General features: G+C 38.4%; 1 protein-coding gene across 2 annotated transcripts in view; it reads left to right on the top strand.

Annotated features, from left to right (window-relative positions):
• Positions 1-20,473, top strand: part of FHIT (fragile histidine triad diadenosine triphosphatase) — a 1,429,439-nt gene that overhangs the window by 379,037 nt on the left and 1,029,929 nt on the right. The window lies entirely within an intron of this gene.

Genomic DNA, 20,473 nt, shown 5'->3' with positions numbered 1-20,473 from the left:
AACCTGATATTTATTTTTCAGCCGTTGGAAATTTTTATTTAGTAAATAATGCAAAATACATTTGACAAAAACTGACAAAATCTGGAGAATTCAAAGCTACAGGAAAGCTGAAACACCTCGCTTAACATGCTGCCATCTAGGCATTGACTCCTGCCATGCTCCTTCCCTCACCCATTGCAGAGACCCTGAAATCATTCCGCAGGAAGGATGGAGTGTGTTTAAAATGGACTGCAAGAGGCAGCGACTCAGCCGAGTCTTCTAATTTTATTGGCTGTTAACGCTTCCTTCCTACCAGTACAGAAACTAAGTTTTGATATATAGGAGAATAAAGATAATGAGTCATTGAAAAGCTACATTTAAAAGTGTGTCCCACTAGCTGTCATTGTTTGAATATTATATTCACCAGTTTCATCTATTTTGCAGTTCTTTGGGGGTATCTGGGATGAAGTTTAAACTCCTTAGGAGAGGATGAAGGCCTCCTGCACCCCCTTACCTGTGTTTCCATCTTCTCCCCTTATGCCTAGAAATGTTCTGTACTTCAGTCTGGCATTCCTTCATATCATGTCCCGAACATGCCATGTTCTCTTCTCTTAGGGCTTTTGCACATGCTTCCCCCTCTCCTTGGAAACTCCTTTAACTATTGAACCTTTAGAATTCAGCTCACAGATCTCTGAGAAGCTTCTGCCGATTCTCCCAAGCAGTACAGCTCACTCTGTGCATCAGCACTGTGACCATTACATACTTGCATTTTTGCACTTAAACACGTAATTATTATTACATGGCTATTCCTCCTGCCAGAATCAGAGTTCCTTATAGCCTCGTGATGGTTCAACTCAACAGGATCCAGTTTATTATGTATATATATTTTTAGCTTTTTCTACATGTCTTATTTTGTTTTAATGTTTATTTATTTTTGAGAGAGAGAGAGAGAGAGCGCAAGCAGGGGAAGGGCAGAGAGAGAGAGGGAGACAGAGGATCCAAAGCACGCTCTGTGCTGACAGCAGCCAGCCCTATGTGGGGCTTGAACTCATGAACTGTGAGATCATGACTTGAGCAAAAGTCAGACGCTCAACTGACTGAGCTACCTAGGCACCCCTCTACCTGTCTTATTTTTGAATTTCTGCTAAGACTTAGGAACTTAAGGCTTTCAAGTACTGAATGAAAATGATAGTCAACCCAGAGTTAACTCAGAATGCTATAACCAGTGAAAACATCCTTTAGGAATGAAAGGGAAGTCAAGATTTTTTTTTCAGATGAAGGAAAACCAAGAGAATGGTTTTCTAAAATAATGGCTAACAGAAGGAAAATGATTTAAAAAAAAATGGATCCTTGGAACACAGGAAGGAAGAAAAAACACAGTAAGCAAAAATATTGATAAATACATTAGGCTTACCTTTTATTCTTGAAATTTCTAAATTATATCTACAAGGAGATGTATTCAAAAACACTTTAGGTATATCAAAATAGAATTCAAAAAAACAAAAAAAAAAAACCAAAAAAACCCAATTCGAATAACCTACCAGAAGGCAGGAAAACAAAAACAGAAACACAAAAACCAGAGAGGAAACGGCAAACAAACAAAAATAAAATGCTAGGCTAGGACATAAAATATCAGTAATTATATTAAAGTTAAATGGTCTGAATACTCCACTTGTAGCAGACTGGCTACAGTTGTTTAAAAAAACATGACCCAACTATATACTGTCTATAAGAAACTCCCTTCAAATATAACCATAGAGGCAGATTAGAAGTAAAAGGAAGGAAGAGATATACCTGTAATACATGTATTAATTAAAAGAAAGCGGGAGCAGCTGTTTCTTCAAAGAAATTAATAAAATTGGCAAACAACTAGGAAGACTGACATAGAAAAAAGGACAGAAGACATATAATACCAGTCTCAGAAATGAAACACAATAGACCCTGCACCTATCAAAAGGATAGTAAAGGAATGCTATGAACAATTCTACACACATAAATTTGACAACTTAGAAAAAAATAAATCCCTTTCTCAATCTCAGTTTACCTAGTATGAAATAGTTTGAACAGTCTTTTAACTATTAAGGAAATTGAAATAATTTTAACTGCCCCCCCCCAAAATATATCTCAGGTCCAGATTATTTTGCTGGAGAATTCTACCAAACATTTAAAGACGAATTAGCATCAATTCTACAAAGACTCTTCTAGGAAATAGAAGAGGGTATAGTTCATTTTATGAAGCTACTATTATCTAGATACCAAAGTCAGGCAGAAACAATATAAAAAAGAAAACTATAGATCAATAACCCTTACATTTATAAACCCCCAAATTCTTAACAATATATTAGCAAATAGAATTCATTAAAAAAGTATACATGATAACCATGGGCTCTATTTCAGGGATACAAGGCTGGTTTAGACATTAAAAAGCTAATCAATTTAATTAACCACACAAAAGAGGAAAAAAAATCACATGATTTTATCTTGATGCAGAAAAAGGATTTGACGAAATTCAATACTGACATATAATAAAAACTCTCAGAAAAATAGGAATAGAGGGAAACTTCCTCAACTTGATAAAGAACATCTTTTTAAATTGCCCCCAGCTAACATTATACTTAATGATGAAAGACTGAATGCTTTTCCCCAAGTCAGGAGGTAAGGCAAGGATGTCTATTTTTTGCCAGTCCTTTTCAACAAAGTGCAGGGATTTCTAGTCAATGCAGGAAGGCAATAAAGGAAATAAAAGGCACACAGACAGAAAAGAAGAAAGAAAACCTGCTACTGCTGATGACATGATTTTTACTTGGAAAATCCTAAATGATCTAAAAAAAATAATAAAACCTCTTAAAACTCATATGTGAGTTCAACAGGTTGTAGAAGATAAGATACATTTTAAGTATCAGTTGTATTTATGTATACTAGCAATGAACATGTAGACACTATAATTAAGAATACAACTGAGGGGGCTGCCTGGCTGGCTCAGTCACAGGAGCATGCAACTCTTGACTTGAAGTCATGAGTTCAAGCCCCACATTAGGTGCAGGCATTACTTAAAATAAAAAATTTTTTAAAAAAGAATACAATTTATAGTAACTAACAATTATTAAATTCTTAGGTATAAATATAATAAAACATTTACAGAACTTACATACTGAAAATGACCTAATACTAAAGAAAGAAATCAAAGAAAATTGAAATATGTGGAGAAACATACAGTGTTCATGATTTGGAAGTCCCAGCATAGTAAGGATACCAGTTCTCCCCATCTTGATAGACAGGTTTGATGCAGTTCCTACCAAAATCACATCATGATTTTTTTTAAATGTAGACAAGATTATTCTAAAATTTATATGGAGACAAAGGAACAATATTGGAGAAGAAGAATAGCATGGGAGGAATAGTCTACCCAATTTCAAAGCTTATAGGACAGCTGCTATGTGGCTATTCATGGAGTGCTATGCACATACATCAATAGATCAGGGTAAAGGGGCGCCTGGGTGGCGCAGTCGGTTAAGCGTCAGACTTCAGCCAGGTCACGATCTCGCGGTCTGTGAGTTCGAGCCCCGCGTCGGGCTCTGGGCTGATGGCTCGGAGCCTGGAGCCTGTTTCCGATTCTGTGTCTCCCTCTCTCTCTGCCCCTCCCCCATTCATGCTCTGTCTCTCTCTGTCCCAAAAATAAATAAACGTTGAAAAAAAAAATAGATCAGGGTAGGGAACCCCAAAAATATATCTAAATGAATGTGCCCAACTGATTTTTGACAAATGTGCAATTTCCCTCAATGGAGAAGAGAGAACCTTTTCAATAAATGACCCTAGAGCAGTTGGCAAAAAATGGGCCTAAAACGAAATCTCATACCTTATATAAAAATTAACTCAAAATGTATCATGGACTAAATATAGAAAAAAAAAATCCCATAAAACTGTAACACAGAAGAAAATGTAAGAGAAAATCTTTGGGATCTAGGGCTAGGCAAAGAGCTGTTAGACTTGACACAAAACACAATACACGAAAGGGAAACAAATGACATATTGGACTTCATTAGAATTAATACTTTTTCTCTGTTAAAGACACTGTTAAGAGAATGAAAAGACAAGTTACAGACTGGGAAAAAATATTTGCAAACCACATTTCTGACAAAGCACTGGTGTCCAGAATACTCAGAGACCTTTCAAACTTAACAGTATAAAAACAAACTATCCAATGAAAAAATGAGCAAAAGCCCTAGGCATTTCACTGAAGAGGTTATACAGACAGCAACTAAGCACATTAAAAGATGTTCAACATTATTAGCCATCTGGGAAATGCCCATTAGAACCATAATGATACATCGCCATATACTTATTCAGCATCCTCACCAGCACTTGGTGTTACCATTATTTTTTTTTTAATTTTAGCTATTCTGATAAGTGTATAGTTATTGTTTTTTTATTTTAGCCATTCTGATAAGTGTATAGTGCTAATGATAACACCAAGTGCTGGTGAGGATGCAGAGAAACTGGATTACTCATGTATTGCTGGTGGGAAATAGAACGGAAAATGGTTTGGCAGTTTCTTACAAAACCAAACATACACTTCCCATACTCTTGGGCACTTATCCCAAGGAGATGAAAATTTATGTTCACACAAAAACCTGTACACAAATGTTCATGACAGCTTTATTTGTAATAGCCCCAAACTGGAAACATCCCAGACATCCTTTATTGGGTAGAGCTGAGGACAGGGGTTTGATGGTGAAAACAGGGGTATGCCACGAAATTCCCCATAATGGGGCTCTCACTCTTTCCAACTTAGATCCTGGATTCATAGGCAGCCAGATTTATAAAACTGAGGCAGGGGATTGGAAGACATTTTTCTGGGGAATTTGACTTGCCCAAGGAAGAAGACCTAGAAATACCGATGACCAGGGCATGCTTCACGCCAGGCCTGTGTCGTTCAATATGGTCGCCACTAGCAACATGTGACTCCTGGGCATTGAAATGTGGTTAGTCTGATTTGAGATGGGCTGTAAATGTAAACCACACTCAGAATTTTGAATACTTCATATAAAAAAATGTAAAGTATCTTGTTAATTTTTATTACATGTTGAAATAATATTTTTACATATTGGGTTAAATAAAATCTGTTATTAAAATAATTTAAAAATGAATAAGGGACTGAATTTTTCTCAGATCAAAAGCAGGAAAAACTTGTATGGAACCGCAGTGTTTTTATTAGGAAACCTAAAGCAACATGGTATTAAAACGAAGGAAGCAATCAGCTAGGAGACTAAGAAAAAAGAAAGTCCTAGTCATACATATATGATCTATGCAATTTATTTCTCTCTAGCTGGTTCCTGCTGAAGTTGCTGAAGCCAGAAGTAGGCAGGCCTTCTGGACACACATATGGATTGTTTTGTCCTCCTGAGTTTATCTGAAAGTCTGGATGAGACTGATAGACTTTAGGAAATAACCAAGGTCCTTCATATTACAGATCCATGGAGTGTGTCCAATGTACGTGGTTCATTGAGTGAGTCAGTCTATTTGGATTGGAATCCTAGATATGCAATTTAATAAGTCTGTGATTTAAGCCAAGAGACTTTCTTTGCCTCTGTTTCCTTATCTGTGGAATGGGACTAAAAATAAATAATAGTACTTTTTTTTTTAAATTTTAAAAAAAAATTTTTTTTTCAATGTTTACTTATTTTGGGACAGAGAGAGACAGAGCATGAACGGGGGAGGGGCAGAGAGAGAGGGAGACACAGAATCGGAAACAGGCTCCAGGCTCCGAGCCATCAGCCCAGAGCCCGACGCGGGGCCCGAACTCACGGACCGCGAGATCGTGACCTGGCTGAAGTCGGACGCTCAACCGACTGCGCCACCCAGGCGCCCCATAATAGTACTTTTAAAGTCATTGTAAAGATTGCATGATTTAATGTGTGAAAAATGCTTAGTGCCTGACACATAGCAGGCATTGTGTAAAGGCTATCTTTATTATTGCTGTGGACTAGTGGCTCTCGTATCATCTCTAATCCTTAAGCTGGTCTGTAAGGGAGTAGTGTTATCTGAGAATCAAGGCCATGAAGTCACTTCAAAGCCTGAGCTTTTTCTATTCTCCATCCTAACTTGACTCAGAATAATAGCACCTCAGAAGCCTTTTAGACAATTCTAAGAGGTTATTGAACCTGTCTGCCCAGTGGATGGTTGAGGGCTGGACTCTGGGGTTGGGGAATCTTGTGTTTGAATCCTGACTCCACCACTCAGAGCAGCCAGGTGGCACTGGACAAGCCACTCAACCCCCTTCTCCAGCCAGACCTCAGGTGAGTTTCTCCCTCATGGGTTGTTACCAGGATTACATTGGATAATGCGTGGAAAGCCCTTGGCATACTAAGTGCGGTGTAATTGTTAATTTTTTATGATGTGGTTTTTATTACAAATAGGATCTAACTCTCAGAGCTAGTTAAGTGGTAGAACTGCAACTGAAAGTCTGGAAGGCCTTTTTCTTCAGTGCTCTCTCTTCTCTACTTTGCTATCTAATTGGTTAGTTTTCATTCATCCTTTTAGAGTCTACATTTATAAAGTCAGAGTTGTTAGTGAGGATTTTATAAGAACACTTTCCAAGAGTTTTTTTGAACTGCCAGATCCAGAGATTTACGATGTAGCTTGGTGCTGAAGTAATTGGCTCTCTTAGTCTTGCATTCTAAGAAGTTCTTCCAGTGTAAGGTTGAGAACCACCAGAGGAACTCTCACATTTTGGTAATTGCTTTAAGGAATAACTTACCTCTTAAAAACATATGTTACTCAGCTGCAACTCCTTCCTTCCCTCACCGCGCCGTTTTGAAAAATCTCATTATAGATCTTCACAATCTCGTTTTCTGAGTTTTCCCTTTGAACTATTTCCTCAAGCACCATCCCTTAATATTCTCTTCTTTTCAGTTTATCAACTAGTTGGGGCAGGGATGTACTGGTGAGCACTGAAGTGTTTCTTTGGAATACAGAAATGATTTAATCTTAGGAGGATGCAGAAATGATTTAATTTTCCACCTGTCAACGAATAGAAGCATTATGAAACTGGTATTTGCCAGGTACTTGAAGCAAACTGTATATGATTTACTGCTGTTACATCATGTCAACAGCCAGTTCGTGGTTGGAGATGAATTCAGAAAGCCTCATTAATATGTTGAGCTAATGACAAGGATGGAATGTTGTAGTATCTCCTTGAATGTAATTTTGCGTGTGTGTGTGAGAGAGAGAGAGAGAGAGAGAGAGAGAGAGAGAGACAGAGAGAGAGAGAATCGGATCGATTTGGCCATGAACAAGTCAGAAGTCTACAGTACTCTAATCGTTAATAGGTGTCTTCTAAACTTCTTTTAAATTTGTACCCTTCTTCCTGGCGGTTAACCACATAGATTATTACTACAGTTTCATTTCCCCAATTTGGAGTTTTGATATAAAAAAGACCACCAGATCTTTTCCAAAATAACTGAGAAAACATCAGGAAATAGAATTGCAAATATATTATAATTTTGTCATAAAGAAACTAAACATTTTCCCCCATTATTTAGACATAAGTGAGAACCGTGACATTTCTCTTGTTTTGGCTAGCATGCAAGTAAGAAAGAGAAACATTCTGTTGTGATGACCTCATTCTCTTAAATATATCACTAAGGATATCTTCGAGTTCTCTTACCAGTTTCTTCTTGTGGTCTCAACAGTTGTTCTTAGTGATAATCATGCTAAACATTTTAGCTACTTTTTGAGCTCTCCCTCTCAAACTGGAGATAAGAGAGAAATAAGTGAGTATCACTCCTCCCACCCTCCAAACTGAATCCAAGTTGATCTAGGAGAGGTTTGTATTCTTCATTTATCCATTCAGCAATGAGATGGTATTTTATGCAGGATCTATTTTAGGTACCATGAAAATTTCAAAAGGTGCTTTGGACAGTTCCCAGACCTCAAGAAACTTGCCCTTATGTTCCTCTTTTACTTTCCTTTCCTTTTCCCCTTTGACCAACTCCCCCTAAAATTTGAAACTGTCTACTAAACTGAATGTAGTATGCAAGCAATTGAACAGTTACCTGTAAAACATAAATGTCACCATCTTTACTACTAAGTGAAGTTGGTAGGTCCTTGGAACGAACTAAATTTGGTTGTAAGTTTCCTGGCCCCTAAGGCGGAAAAAAGGGAACTATTTGCCATATGTAACATACCTTGTCTGACCAGACAAAGCATTACAGTTTTTCCACATAGAATCTCTTTGGGATTAAAGCTAAAGGTAGAATTCTTGGTTGCAAATGCTGATTTGAGTTCATTTGTTAAACAAAGGAATAAGTACTGGGAGGCGAGGCAGAGAACATGGACCATATCTGCTTTGCTTACTCTTGTGTCCCAGGGCTCAGCACAGGGCCTGGCTCATGAGGGGTATTTGATACATAGTTGTTTATTAAATTGAACTATTCAATGCAGAGTTTTGCATTAACTTTTTTATTTTTATTTTTTTATGAGAGAGAGAGAGAGAGAATCTTAAGCAGGCTCTACACTCAGTCTAACTCAGGGGTGGCGCAGAGCCCAACTCTGGGCCCAATCACATGACCTGACCTGAAATCAAGAGTCAGACACTCAAGCAACTGAACCACCCAGGCGCCCCCGCACCAACTTTTTTTTTTAACGTTTATTTATTTTTGAGACAGAGAGAGACAGAGCATGAATGGGGGAGGGTCAGAGAGAGGGAGACACAGAATCTGAAACAGGCTCCAGGCTCTGAGCTGTCAGCACAGAGCCCAATGCGGGGCTCGAACTCACGGACCACGAGGTCATGACCTGAGCCAAAGTTGGCTGCTTAACCGACTGAGCCACCCAGGCGCCCCAGCAACTTTTAATAATGAAGATGCACTATGTACTCTGTCTTTGAATGTTGTGTTCTCTCTCCCTAGAATGCCGTCCTTCCAGACCTTACTTACCTCCTTCTCATTCTGCAAGTCTCACAGTTAAGTCAACCCCTTTTGCTTTAGCAACTCTTAGAATGATCTACTCCTTTCCTTTAGAGCTGTTGGCTCAACTGGAAAAGATAGGCTTCCTGGTGGTCTTTGGCTTGTGTGAAGCTCCCCTCACAGCCTCCAGGAGTCATAGGTACGGCTTGATTTTGATCACGTTGGTACCCCAGACCCTAGCATAGTGCTTAACACTTAATAGATACTCAGTAAATTCTTTAAGTGAATATAAGTTAAAAATTCCTTGTGCTTCTAATGAACTTTGAATGAAAATGAGGATAATGTATGAAAATGTAGGTCAGTTTAATGTAAGAATAATGATGACAATGATGATGAGTAAAATACAAGTAATGATAACTACTCTACTGAATTCTAACCATGCCCAAGTAAAGTAAATTGTCCCCCTCATAACTCTATGAGGAAGGCAAAATTATTATCCCCATTCTTACCATTGTGGAGAATGAGCGTGAAGGCTGAGAACTTGGATAGAGTCATGCGCTTATTTGATTGGTAAAGCCCAGGATTCAAACACTCTTACCCACTATGCAAAATCGTCTCCCTGTGCTATTTTGCTAAAGCTCCCTCAGGTTAATGATCTGGAAGCACAAAGCGATGGTGTCCTCATGTGTCTTGAATAGTGTGTGGTAAGTTACTTTGTGACAACCCAAAGTAGCAATCCGCACCCCTGCCCCCCCCACCCCATTTCATTGTGAGGTTTCAGCTGTTTTTCTAGAAGGGAACAGACACTGTAGAACCAGAGACTGTATGATTCTTTTGTTCTCACAGGATTGGTGTAGGATGTTTGTTTTACCCACCCTCTGTGGTGTGCAGCCCCCTTGCTGAATGCCCTTTGCTGCGGTTCCATTTGGAAGGGGTTATCACATATTTCATTTGTTGGTTTGAAAACCCAATGTTTATTGCAGTGCAGCGTGGCCACGTTATTATAAGTCGTTAGACAAATTAAATGATTCAGTGTAGTAGCTCTGAAAAGTCTAATTTCCATGTGTGGAATCATGTTTATCATCACCCAAATTCAAAGGCAGAAAAATAGCACGTTTACATTGGTAACTTATTCATAACTTTCTCTTTCTACCTTGTTTGTTTGTTTTAAATTCCAACCCCGCCTGTAGGATGACACACAAAAAAGGATACTATTTAAACATTAGGACCTCGATGGGGTGAACCTATTGAGGTAAGTGCGGCACTGTATTAGTGCTGTCTGCCTCCTCGGTCCGTTCAGTACAGATGTGGGGATTGCCAGCTTTTCCTTTAAGTGTTTGGCTAACTGATTCTTCAAGGCCTTAAGGTCTCTCAAGTAAGTGTACATAGAAGGCATTTTAAAATACACAGTATTGACCCAGGAGGAAGTACCATTTCCTTTGGGGCTTTCACGATTACTGAACTGTTCTGCAAGCTTTCTCTCTCCATGGATTCTCCCACTAGGAAGAGAAGCAACATTCTAGCTTCTTTAAAGAATGACCTCCTTGTCTTAAGGAGGATCTTTTGGTTATTAGCAGCAAAAACTCTCTTAAAGCTAACTCTAACTCTTCTTTTCAAGCTCGAATTCCATTCTGGAGGGGGAAGAATCTGAACATAGAACATAGAAGGTTAATGGCAGACTTGCTTCACAGAGAAATATGAAAAGCAAAACTGCTAAGTCTGCTGAGAACTAATCAAGTATATTGTTCCCTTGATTCTAGAAAATTACAACGAGCCTTTGAGAAAGGGTGAAAAGATGTCCATGGCGTGCTCTCAGTTTACTTTGTCTGTAAATGCATGTTTCCTTCTTCCCTGTGGTTCCAGAGGTGATGGTCTGTGCTGAAGATAATGGCTACTGACGGTCTGTTGCTGTTCCCCTGGCAGAGCTCTGTGTCTTTGCAAATGACAGATGGTTCCCTCTGCTGGCTGAACTTAAAGTCAGCCCTCCAAGCTGAGCCAACCTGGGAGGAATCACCATCAGTCTCACTGATTATTAAAACATAGTTTTGAGTTTTATCCATAAACAATCAGCCATCTGTGACCGGTTTAAGTGCACTTTAGAACTGGTGACAGGATTCCTTCCTTTCTTCCTTTCTCCCTCCTTCCTTGCCTCTTCTGTCTCTTTCTTTGTGTCTCCTTCTCTCTCTCCCCCTCCCTCCTCTCCCTTTCTTTATTTTGAGAAAAATTTAAAAATACAGCCAACCACAAAATGTAGTGTAATAAACATCTATAATCCCGCTATCAGAAAAGGAGCATCCATTTCTGTTTAGTCATTATTGATACTGTTTGTTTGTTTGTTTAAGGAAATCATTGAAGAAATTAAATTCCATCTTAACTAGCATATTCTGTTTTTCCTCCCACTTTCTCTGGTGCAAAATTCCCTACCACAGATTTGGGATGTGTTTAACCAGTTTGTTGTTTTTATACACATATACGTGTATCCATCACCAAAACGTACTATTGTGTTTGCATGTTTAAAATTTGCCTTCTCGTTGGTTTTGTTCACATGACATCATTTATAAAACTTATCTGCATTGATGCTTATAACCAATTGATTTCTTTTAACAGCTGCATAATACTCCATCTTATAATTTTTATTTACCTATTTCCTTTTCAGGGCAGATTTTCGGTCATTTCCAAGTTTCGCTATACTTAAAAAAAAAAAAAAAAAAGGAAAACCACTGCAGTAATCTTTTTAGTATATATCTCGTTGTGCATATGTTTCTTGAGCCCAGTATACCTGGCAAGAAGATTCACTATGCCATCGGATATGTGTAGTATCGCTTTTGATAAATGTGATAAAATTGCTCACTAGAATGATATACCAACTCTTGGTTCTGCCAGAAGTAAGCTAGAACAATGAAGTATTTTTTCCTGTATTTTGGACAACACTGAATTTTGTCAATCTTTTTCATGTTTGCTGCTTTGATAGAGTACAAATAGAATCCTACCTATTATTTTATTTTGTATTTTCTTCTAGTGAGCCTAAGCTGCTTTTTTAAATATTCATTGTCCATTGAGATTTCTTCTTTCAACTACTAGTTTTTTTTCTATTTGCTTGTTCATTTTTTCTTGATTTTAGGAGTTCCTTATATACTCTGATGATTTATTCTGTCTGTTATATATATTGCCAATATCTTCAGCTGGTCTGGCACTTGAGAAGACCATCTCTCCAGGTGATTGGTACAGTTAAATTGTTATGGTTTCTAATTTAATTCTAAGAATTATCAAAAAGTCAGGCATCTTTCTCTACTTCTAGTTCATTGCAGATCCTTTTGGATCTACTTTCAAAATATGCAATAGAGAATGATCACTTCTCCCAATCTCCCGTTCTCCCTGACCAGCATCTTTATCCACCAGGATTGCTGTGGGACCCCACCCCCACCCATGAGTGGTGTCTATTTAGTTTATTCACAAAGAGCCTGAGAGATCTTACTAAACTGAAGTGACATCTTATTCCATCTGTGCTCAGAATTGCCCACTGGCTTTCCACCTTGGTGTGAGTAAATGTCCAAGTCCTTGTAATGGCCCAGAAAGTCTGGTACCATCTAGCTCCCTGCCAAGGCTCTGACCTTGTCTCCTACCACTCTCCCCTCACGCTCCAGCCATATTGGCTTTCGTGCTGTTCTTCTAGAATAGTAAGCATTCTCCTCCTTTGGACCTCTGCGTTTTCTGCTCCCAGTGCCTAGAACTTTCCTTACCCAGAAGCATCTTCCCGCTGACCTCACTCAGGTCTTTGCCGGCATGTTACCATCTCTGTGAGCTCTTTCCTGATTTCTTTGCCTAAAAATGCAAAAATGTCCCTGTACTCACTGTATTAATTTCCTGGGGTTGCCATGACAAAATACCACAAACTGAGCCACTTAAGATAACAGAAATGTATTGTCTCACCATTTTGGAGGCTACAAGTCTGAAACTGAAGTATCATGAGGGCCATCCTTCCTCTGAAACCAGCAAGGGAATCCTTCTTTGCTTCTTCTTGGCTTCTGGAACATGACTAGCTATGCTTAGCATTGCCTGGCTTGTAGCTGCATCACTCCCCACCCTGCTCTTGTCATCACACGGTGTCCTCCCTGTGTGGTATCTATCTTCACATGGTCATCCTCTTCTGGGGACACTAGTCTTACTGGAGGAGGGTGTGTCCTCCTCCAGTATGACCTCATCTTAACTAATTATATCTGCTATGACCCTATTTCCAAATCAGATCACACTCTTAGGTATTAGGGGTTAAAACTTCAACATATCTTTTTGGGGGACATAGGCCATAATATAATCATAAGACTCATCATCTCCTTTCCACTTTGTGTTTCTCAGGAACACAAAGCACTATTTAACCAACCGTGTAGTTTACATTTTTGTTTTGTCTGTCATCTGTCTCCCACCAGAATGTAGGCATCATGAAGGCAGGATTTGGGGTTGTTATGTTCACTGCTATAGAGAACAGTGCCTGACATCTTACTAGGACTCAACAAATGTTTATTGAATGAATGGTTATCTGTGTTTAATTATTGCATCAAGCAGAGCATGTGGCATGATATGGACCATAACCGTTAGACAAAGAAAGGAAAATAATTAAATAAAATCTTAGGAAATGTATAAGTGTTTGTAATTGTGATACTTTTATTTCAAAGAAGGTCATGTGAAGGAATACCATGGGTAGAGGTCAGAGCAGAGAGGGGCCAGCCAGCTGGAGGATCAGTATATTGTCATTGAGTGATTTATGGGCAATGGGGTCTCTCTGGCCTCATTGTCACTTCTCTGCTTCAGAGTTATTCCGTGAAGCAAGGTGGGGCACAGGCCTCTCACTTTGCCTGAATACTCAACATGTGCCAGAAACTGTGCTTGGTGCTTTATCTTCATTTAAAAAAAATCATCCTTTTGGTAAATATACCCCTCAGATATTATTATGCCCATTTGACAGAGGTGGAAAGTGAGGCTCAATGAAGTTGAGCAGCTGTATCCAGCACACAGAGATAGTAAATGCATTACTAAGATTCAAACTCAGGACCAAAAAAACCGTGTTCCTCCCATTGTGAGATTCCCTCAGAGTCTTGTGGACACTAAAGTTTCAAGGAACTAGAGTAAACTGACCCACAAAATACTCTTCAGACAGATGATACGGCACAGACCACCGTAAAACCAGAGAGGTACTCTTCCTACCAGACTTGTGGGTCAGCCTCATCCTTTTGCAAAATGGAAAACCCCAGTGCTGGGATTGGCCAGCTCTTGAGGAGGCTCATACTATACATCCAGAACAGCCCAGGACTAGAAACAAGAAGCTGGAGTATCAGGACACCATTTTGCCACTTCCTTTATGTGGTCTTGTGTGAGTCACTTGAGCTGCCCCTCAGCCACAGTCTCTCTTGTGCAGAGTAATGATAACACCTGCAGAAATCACATGGGTGCCTTTATTCTGGCCTTTTAACAATAACAATGCAGTCATGCTAGCTGGTATTCTTGGCGAATGTCCACAGTGAAGTTGTACCTAGAGGCCAGCCATCCAGATCACTGCTGAAAAGATCATCTGATTTTTTTTGTTCCCGGTGAAGGTATCTCAGGACCACCTGCCTGCCTAGACCCCCTATAAAAGCTCTGTGCATTCTGCCACACAGCATTCTAAAGAGATAACAGTAGTTGGAGAGGTAGTATTTACTTAATTTTAAGTGTTTTCATGGAGTTTGATATAATTGACCTGCTATGGGCACATCCTTAAAATAGTAGTCACATTCTTAAGTACATATTAAAACAGAACTTTTAAAATGGTGACATTTCTGGCTTCATTTCCCTTGGAGAATTTACCCTTTCTCAAATTCTATTTGTAGCTGCCATTTTAAAATTGGGGTATAAATATTATGTCAGTTAAATAAAGGAGTGATGACTTCACTTTTTGAAGAAAGCACTACTTTTCCTTTCCATGAAATGCAGCTTAACTGTTACCTGATTGACATGCCATTATATGATTCTCCCCCCACAAGTTACACACATTTAATAATTTTTTATGTATGAAAAGTAAGGTTAAACAGCTACAAAATCAAGTTGTTATGCTTTGCATAGCTTTGAGAATGATCGTGGAATGGAAACGAAATTCATGCAGCCGGCGGATGCTTCTGAGGCAGAACATGTCCTCTAAAATGGCATGGGATCATTCTTGGTCAGAGGGAGCAGTGTGGGATAAATCTTAGAAAAAGCGTTCAAGATGGGGCAGAAGAGTCGCTTGTCTTTCTATGTCTTTGAATAGTTTCACTGGAAAAGGTAAATATAACAGCAGTAAAGGAAGAGAAATGTGCTAATGTGGTAAAATTTTCCCAGCCTGTTGTCAGTGGACTGTGTTCATTGAACCCCTGCCTACAACTCCTGTTCACACTCCTCTCTTGTTCTAGCACCACGTCTCATTTTTATTCCCTGCAGTTACCCCATTCTGAGGACTCAGCGAACAATTTAGCATGTGTAATAAATGTAATACTGAATCGCCCTCATGTTCCAGAACACAAAGAGACTGTACTCCTTTTCTTGCTTCTAGTCAAGACCCAGTCTCCTATTTTCCCTTTATATTATCTGTCCACTTCCCTCTGGCCCTCCCCCTCCTTTCTCTCTGATTCCACAGTCACTTGAAACTCATAGGTTTATGCAAATTTTACACTTTAGAGATTGCCTCTATCATTTGTAGGACTGTGAGACGTTGCCACAGTCTTCTAGAAGTGCTCACCAGATGCAGATTGTGGTAGGACGAGGCAGGCATCTTCACTTCTTAATGTGCCTGCTTCTCTCCAGTGAGTCACCCTCCTGTCTAGAAAGTTTACCTGGATAACAAAGGAGGTTTAAGGAAAATAAATGAAATGAGGTGAGGTGCTGGTGTTACATGCCTCTTACTATGAATATTTGTATGGAATTATTTGAAAAAAATTTTTTTTAATGTTTATTTATTTTTGAAGGAGAGAGAGACAGAGTGTGAGTAGGGGAGGGGCAGAGAGAGAGGGAGACACAGAATCCGAAGCAGGCTCCAGGCCCTGAGCTGTCAGCACAGAGCCCGACGTGGGGCTCCAACTAACAAACTGCGAGATCATGACCTGATTTGAAGTCGGACGCTTAACCGACTGAGCCACCCAGGTGCCCCTTTGTATGGGATTATTTGATCCTTGTGTTATTGTTCCAGTTTGTGTTTTTAAGCCCTAGAACAAGACTCTTTTTGACAGGAAAGTTGCCAGTATGAATTATATGTATCTGAATGTGGGTCATTTTAATTTCAGTAATTGCTAGAAAGAATTATAACTTCTTTTTGTTTATAACTTCTAAAACTTCAAGTTTTAGAATCTTCACTTACTCCTCTTTGCTTGGAAGGAGTTCTGTTTCCTTCCCTAAGAGTAAAGGGCCTGTGTTTCATGACTCCAAATATCCTGTTTGTTTTTTCTCTTCTTTATGAGGATTCAGATTTCTATTTGCTGTGTGATCTCCATTAACTCACTTAACCTCTCTGGTTTCTTCCTCCATAGGATGAGGTTAATTATAGGAACTACCTCAGAGAATGGTTATGAAGGATGAGATGGCAAATTATGTAAAATGATGGCAAGGTGCCTTGCATACAGAGGCTCTCAAGAAATTATGAGGATTATACCAGAAGAAAATGTGTGCTTACCAACTCTGCATTGGTGTTTAAGGATAATATTTTCAATATGCTATTTCTCTTAGGGTGTTACCTATTGCAGTTTTCAATGAAGGGTATAGCAATACCTGAGACCCAAAACATAAGGTAGAATAAATAGTGTGGCAAAGTACCATGCAGATAATCTTTGGTAGTCATGCGCCTGTACAAGCCTCACTGCTTTGAGATTAAATGCTGCCAGCCTACGAGCCAGCAGACCTGACTGATGTTTTATCATTTTATCATTTTATCATTTCACTTAATGCTGTGCTTTTATTCCAAATCTTCTTATGTACTTGGCAAGATGATCAAGGAAGCTCTGAGTCTGACTTATGTTTCTACTTAAAACCAAAACCAAACATCCCTAGATGAGATAATGAGTAGAGGTTAAGTGTTTTGAGGAGAGAAATTCAGAAACGCAAAGGAATGTCTTCTAATTGGTTTTACTTGTTTCCACTTCCAGTATGGCTAAGTAAGTTTTATTGAATCTGACATTCTCACAGATAGCAACTATAATATATGGGAGAAAAAATTACCTGAAGGCTCTAGAGAGTGAAAGCAAACAGACAGATTCTGGAGGGGAATTGGGATTCAAAACTTGGAAGCATGGACAGTACAGAGTAAGTTTCCCATTTTACAACTTTTAGAGGGAGGACATGATGAAGTTAATGCCATTTGGGATAGCTAATTCCAATAGAAAAAAACACTCTTTTCAGTATGAAGACCCAACAAACAGAGTTCAGGGCAACCATAGCCACTGGAAAAGAGAGTCTTGGAAAGGAGAGAGACAAACAGGGGAACTCTCAGTTCTGTGTATAAACACCACGTGAATATTTTTTTAATTTTATTTTTAATGTTTATTTATTTTTGAGAGAGAGACAGGGTGCGCGAGCAGGGGAGGGACAGAGAGAGAGGGAGATACAGAATCTGAAGCAGGCTCCAGGCTCTGAGCTGTCAGCAGAGAGCCCGATGTGGGGCTTGAACTCACAAACTGTGAGATCATGGCCTGAGCTGAAGTCAGACACTTAACCCACTGAGCCACCCAGGCGCCCCATCACCACGCGAATTTTTAACTGATCTCTGAACCATGCATACGTGGAACGACACAGCTAACAGTCAAAGAACTGAACTGAGATTTGAGTTGCCACCCAAGGGATAGTTTTCAATTTGAGTATAACCAAATTAATTGCCTGCTATAACAAATAAATCGAGGCTCTTCAAAGAACTCTTAACAGATTTCAGTCTTCACACCATCACATTCACATTCGTACGTTCACATGATACAACCCCAAATTATATGACACATGACAAAATCAAGAAAATGTGACTCCCTTCTGAAGAGAAAAGGCAGTCATCTGAGATATCGCCAAGATGACCCAGATATGGTAATTAGCAAAGATTTTAAAGCAGCCATTAAAACTGTACTCACTGAAGGACAGAAAAATATACTCACAATGAATAAGGACACAGTAAATACAAACTACCAAAAAGAATTGAGTGGAAATTCTAGAAGTGAAAAATACAATATTGGGAACAAAAATTCACTGGGTGTGCTTACATTCATTGGAAATAACAGAAGATGTCCCTGAACCTTATGATAAAGCAATCAAGGTTTTTTTTTTTCTGAAGAACAGGAGAAAAGATTAAAACAAAAACAAAACTTGAACAGAGGAAACAAACAAACAAACAAACAAACAAAAAACCCCAGAAACTCAGGGACCTATGTGACAAAAATAAAAATGTCTAATGTGTATCATTGTAGTCTCAGGAGAGGAGAAAGAGAATGGGACAGAAAAATAGTTGAGAAGTAAAGGCCAAAATTTTCAAATTTGGTGAAAAAGTAAATTTATAGATCAAGAAACACAGCAAACCCCAAACAGGATAAATTTGAGGAAAACCATGCTTAGGTATGCTATTCAAACTGCTGGACACCAACAATAAAGAGACAATCTTGATAGTGGTCAGAGAAAAACGGCACATTACCTTCCAGAGAGCAATGCTTTGTCATTATAAAGCATTATAAATAAGCACTGACCTCTCATCAGAAACTACAGAGACTAGCAAAAGCAAAAGAGTATTTTTAAAGTAAAACAAAACAAAAACAAAACTCTGTGAACACAGAAATCCATGTATAGTTGATATGTACCCAAAATATCCTTTGAGAATAGAGGCAAATTAAAGACGTTTTCAGATAAAAGTAAACTAAAAGAACTCATTCACTGCCAGTAGACCTACACCACAAAAAATGCTAAAGGAAGTTATTCAGGCTGAAGTGAGATAACACCAGATGGAATCTTAAATCTTCAAGAAGGAATGAAGAATATCAGAAATTATAAATATGAGCATTTTTTTTTCATCTTAGTATCTTTAAAATGCATAGAACGCTTTACAGCCAAAATTATAATACTACTTGTGGTGTTTATAAGGTACTGTGTATAGAGTAGTACATATGACAACTATAGCATAGAGAATTGGCAGGCACGATCAATGGACTCACACAGTTGCATAGTTTTCAAAGTTTATCTGAGGTGGTATAAAAATCTCATAGACTGTGAAAGGTCAAGAATGTATATTTTAATGCTTAGAACAAACACGAAAAACCCAAAAGATAAAATAGAATCCTAAAAATTTTATGTATGTATTTGTTTGCTTATTTATTTTAGAATCCTGAAAAGATTTTTAAATGATTCCAAAAGAATTCAGGAAAGTAGAAAGAGAGGACAGGAAACAGATGGGGGCAAACAGAAAACAAATAATAAAATTATAGCTCTAAATGCCACTATGTCAGTAATTACATTAAATGTTAATGGATTAAATAATTAAAAAGCAGCTATTATCAGAATGGGTTAAAAAGAACAAGAATAACTGTATTCTGTTACAAGATAACCTTTAAATATGAAGATACAGATAAGTTTAAAGCAAATTGATAGAAAAAGATAACCATGGAAACAGTCAGCATAAGAAGTCTAGAGTGGGTACATTAATATCAGACAAATTAAACTTTAAGATAAAGAGTATTACCAGAGATAAAGAAGAATATTTCATAATGATAAAAGTGTCATTACATTAAGCTGACATAAGAAATATAAATGAATATATACATAATAAAATTCCTCATGAGATCAATTTAAGTATTTTTGAGTCCAGAATTTTTTGAGGACTATTGTGAGTCAAGAGACACAGGTGTATCATCATTTTAAGCTAACAACCATTTAATAAAATTGTGGATCAAAGCTTAAGACAAGTGAAAAAAAAAAAGCATATCTGGAGGATATAGCCATTTGTATGCCTAACTGCTTGTAAGCTTTTCATTATACATTGTTACGTAATGTGTGTTTGCTTTATTTAATGAATTTTAGGTTTGAACACCTCCATGATCCAGGATCAAGTGAGGAAATAATCCCTCGAACAGAGTTCATATTTAATTGATAGGCACCATAACATCCATTAGGTCCATTCTGTTTAGTGCCCTCACCATTACTACTTGTTAAATATTTTAAATATTACCCCTGCTTACAATATTACATAAATTAGAAGCATTTCCTCCATTTGCCAGTGGAAGAATCTATGGTCCTGAGTTTCAGTATGTTGCCCAATGTCGTGTTACTGGTGGATGGCTGAGCCAGCCTTTAAATCCAAGTCTGTGTGTTTCCAAATCTTCACCCAATGCACTACACCATTTCTTCTGAGGAAATATTGATCCATTGTTATTAGGGTATGCATATGAGGATCTACAGTTCCCTTTTTTTCCCCTGGACTCCCTTTGGGACAAAGGAATATTGTCATGGTATATCTGGCTACATTCTGGATACAATCAATGGCTGTGACTCATGGGAATGCTTGCTATTTTACATAATGACTGACCTATGACTTTGGCTCAGTTCTCTGGGCACGCTAGTGTATGAATGAC

The sequence above is a fragment of the Prionailurus bengalensis genome, chromosome A2, assembly GCF_016509475.1.
Source record: "Prionailurus bengalensis isolate Pbe53 chromosome A2, Fcat_Pben_1.1_paternal_pri, whole genome shotgun sequence".
Lineage (NCBI taxonomy): Eukaryota > Metazoa > Chordata > Mammalia > Carnivora > Felidae > Prionailurus > Prionailurus bengalensis.
Note: the sequence above shows the minus strand (reverse complement) of the source record. Positions and strands in the feature narration are given on the sequence as shown.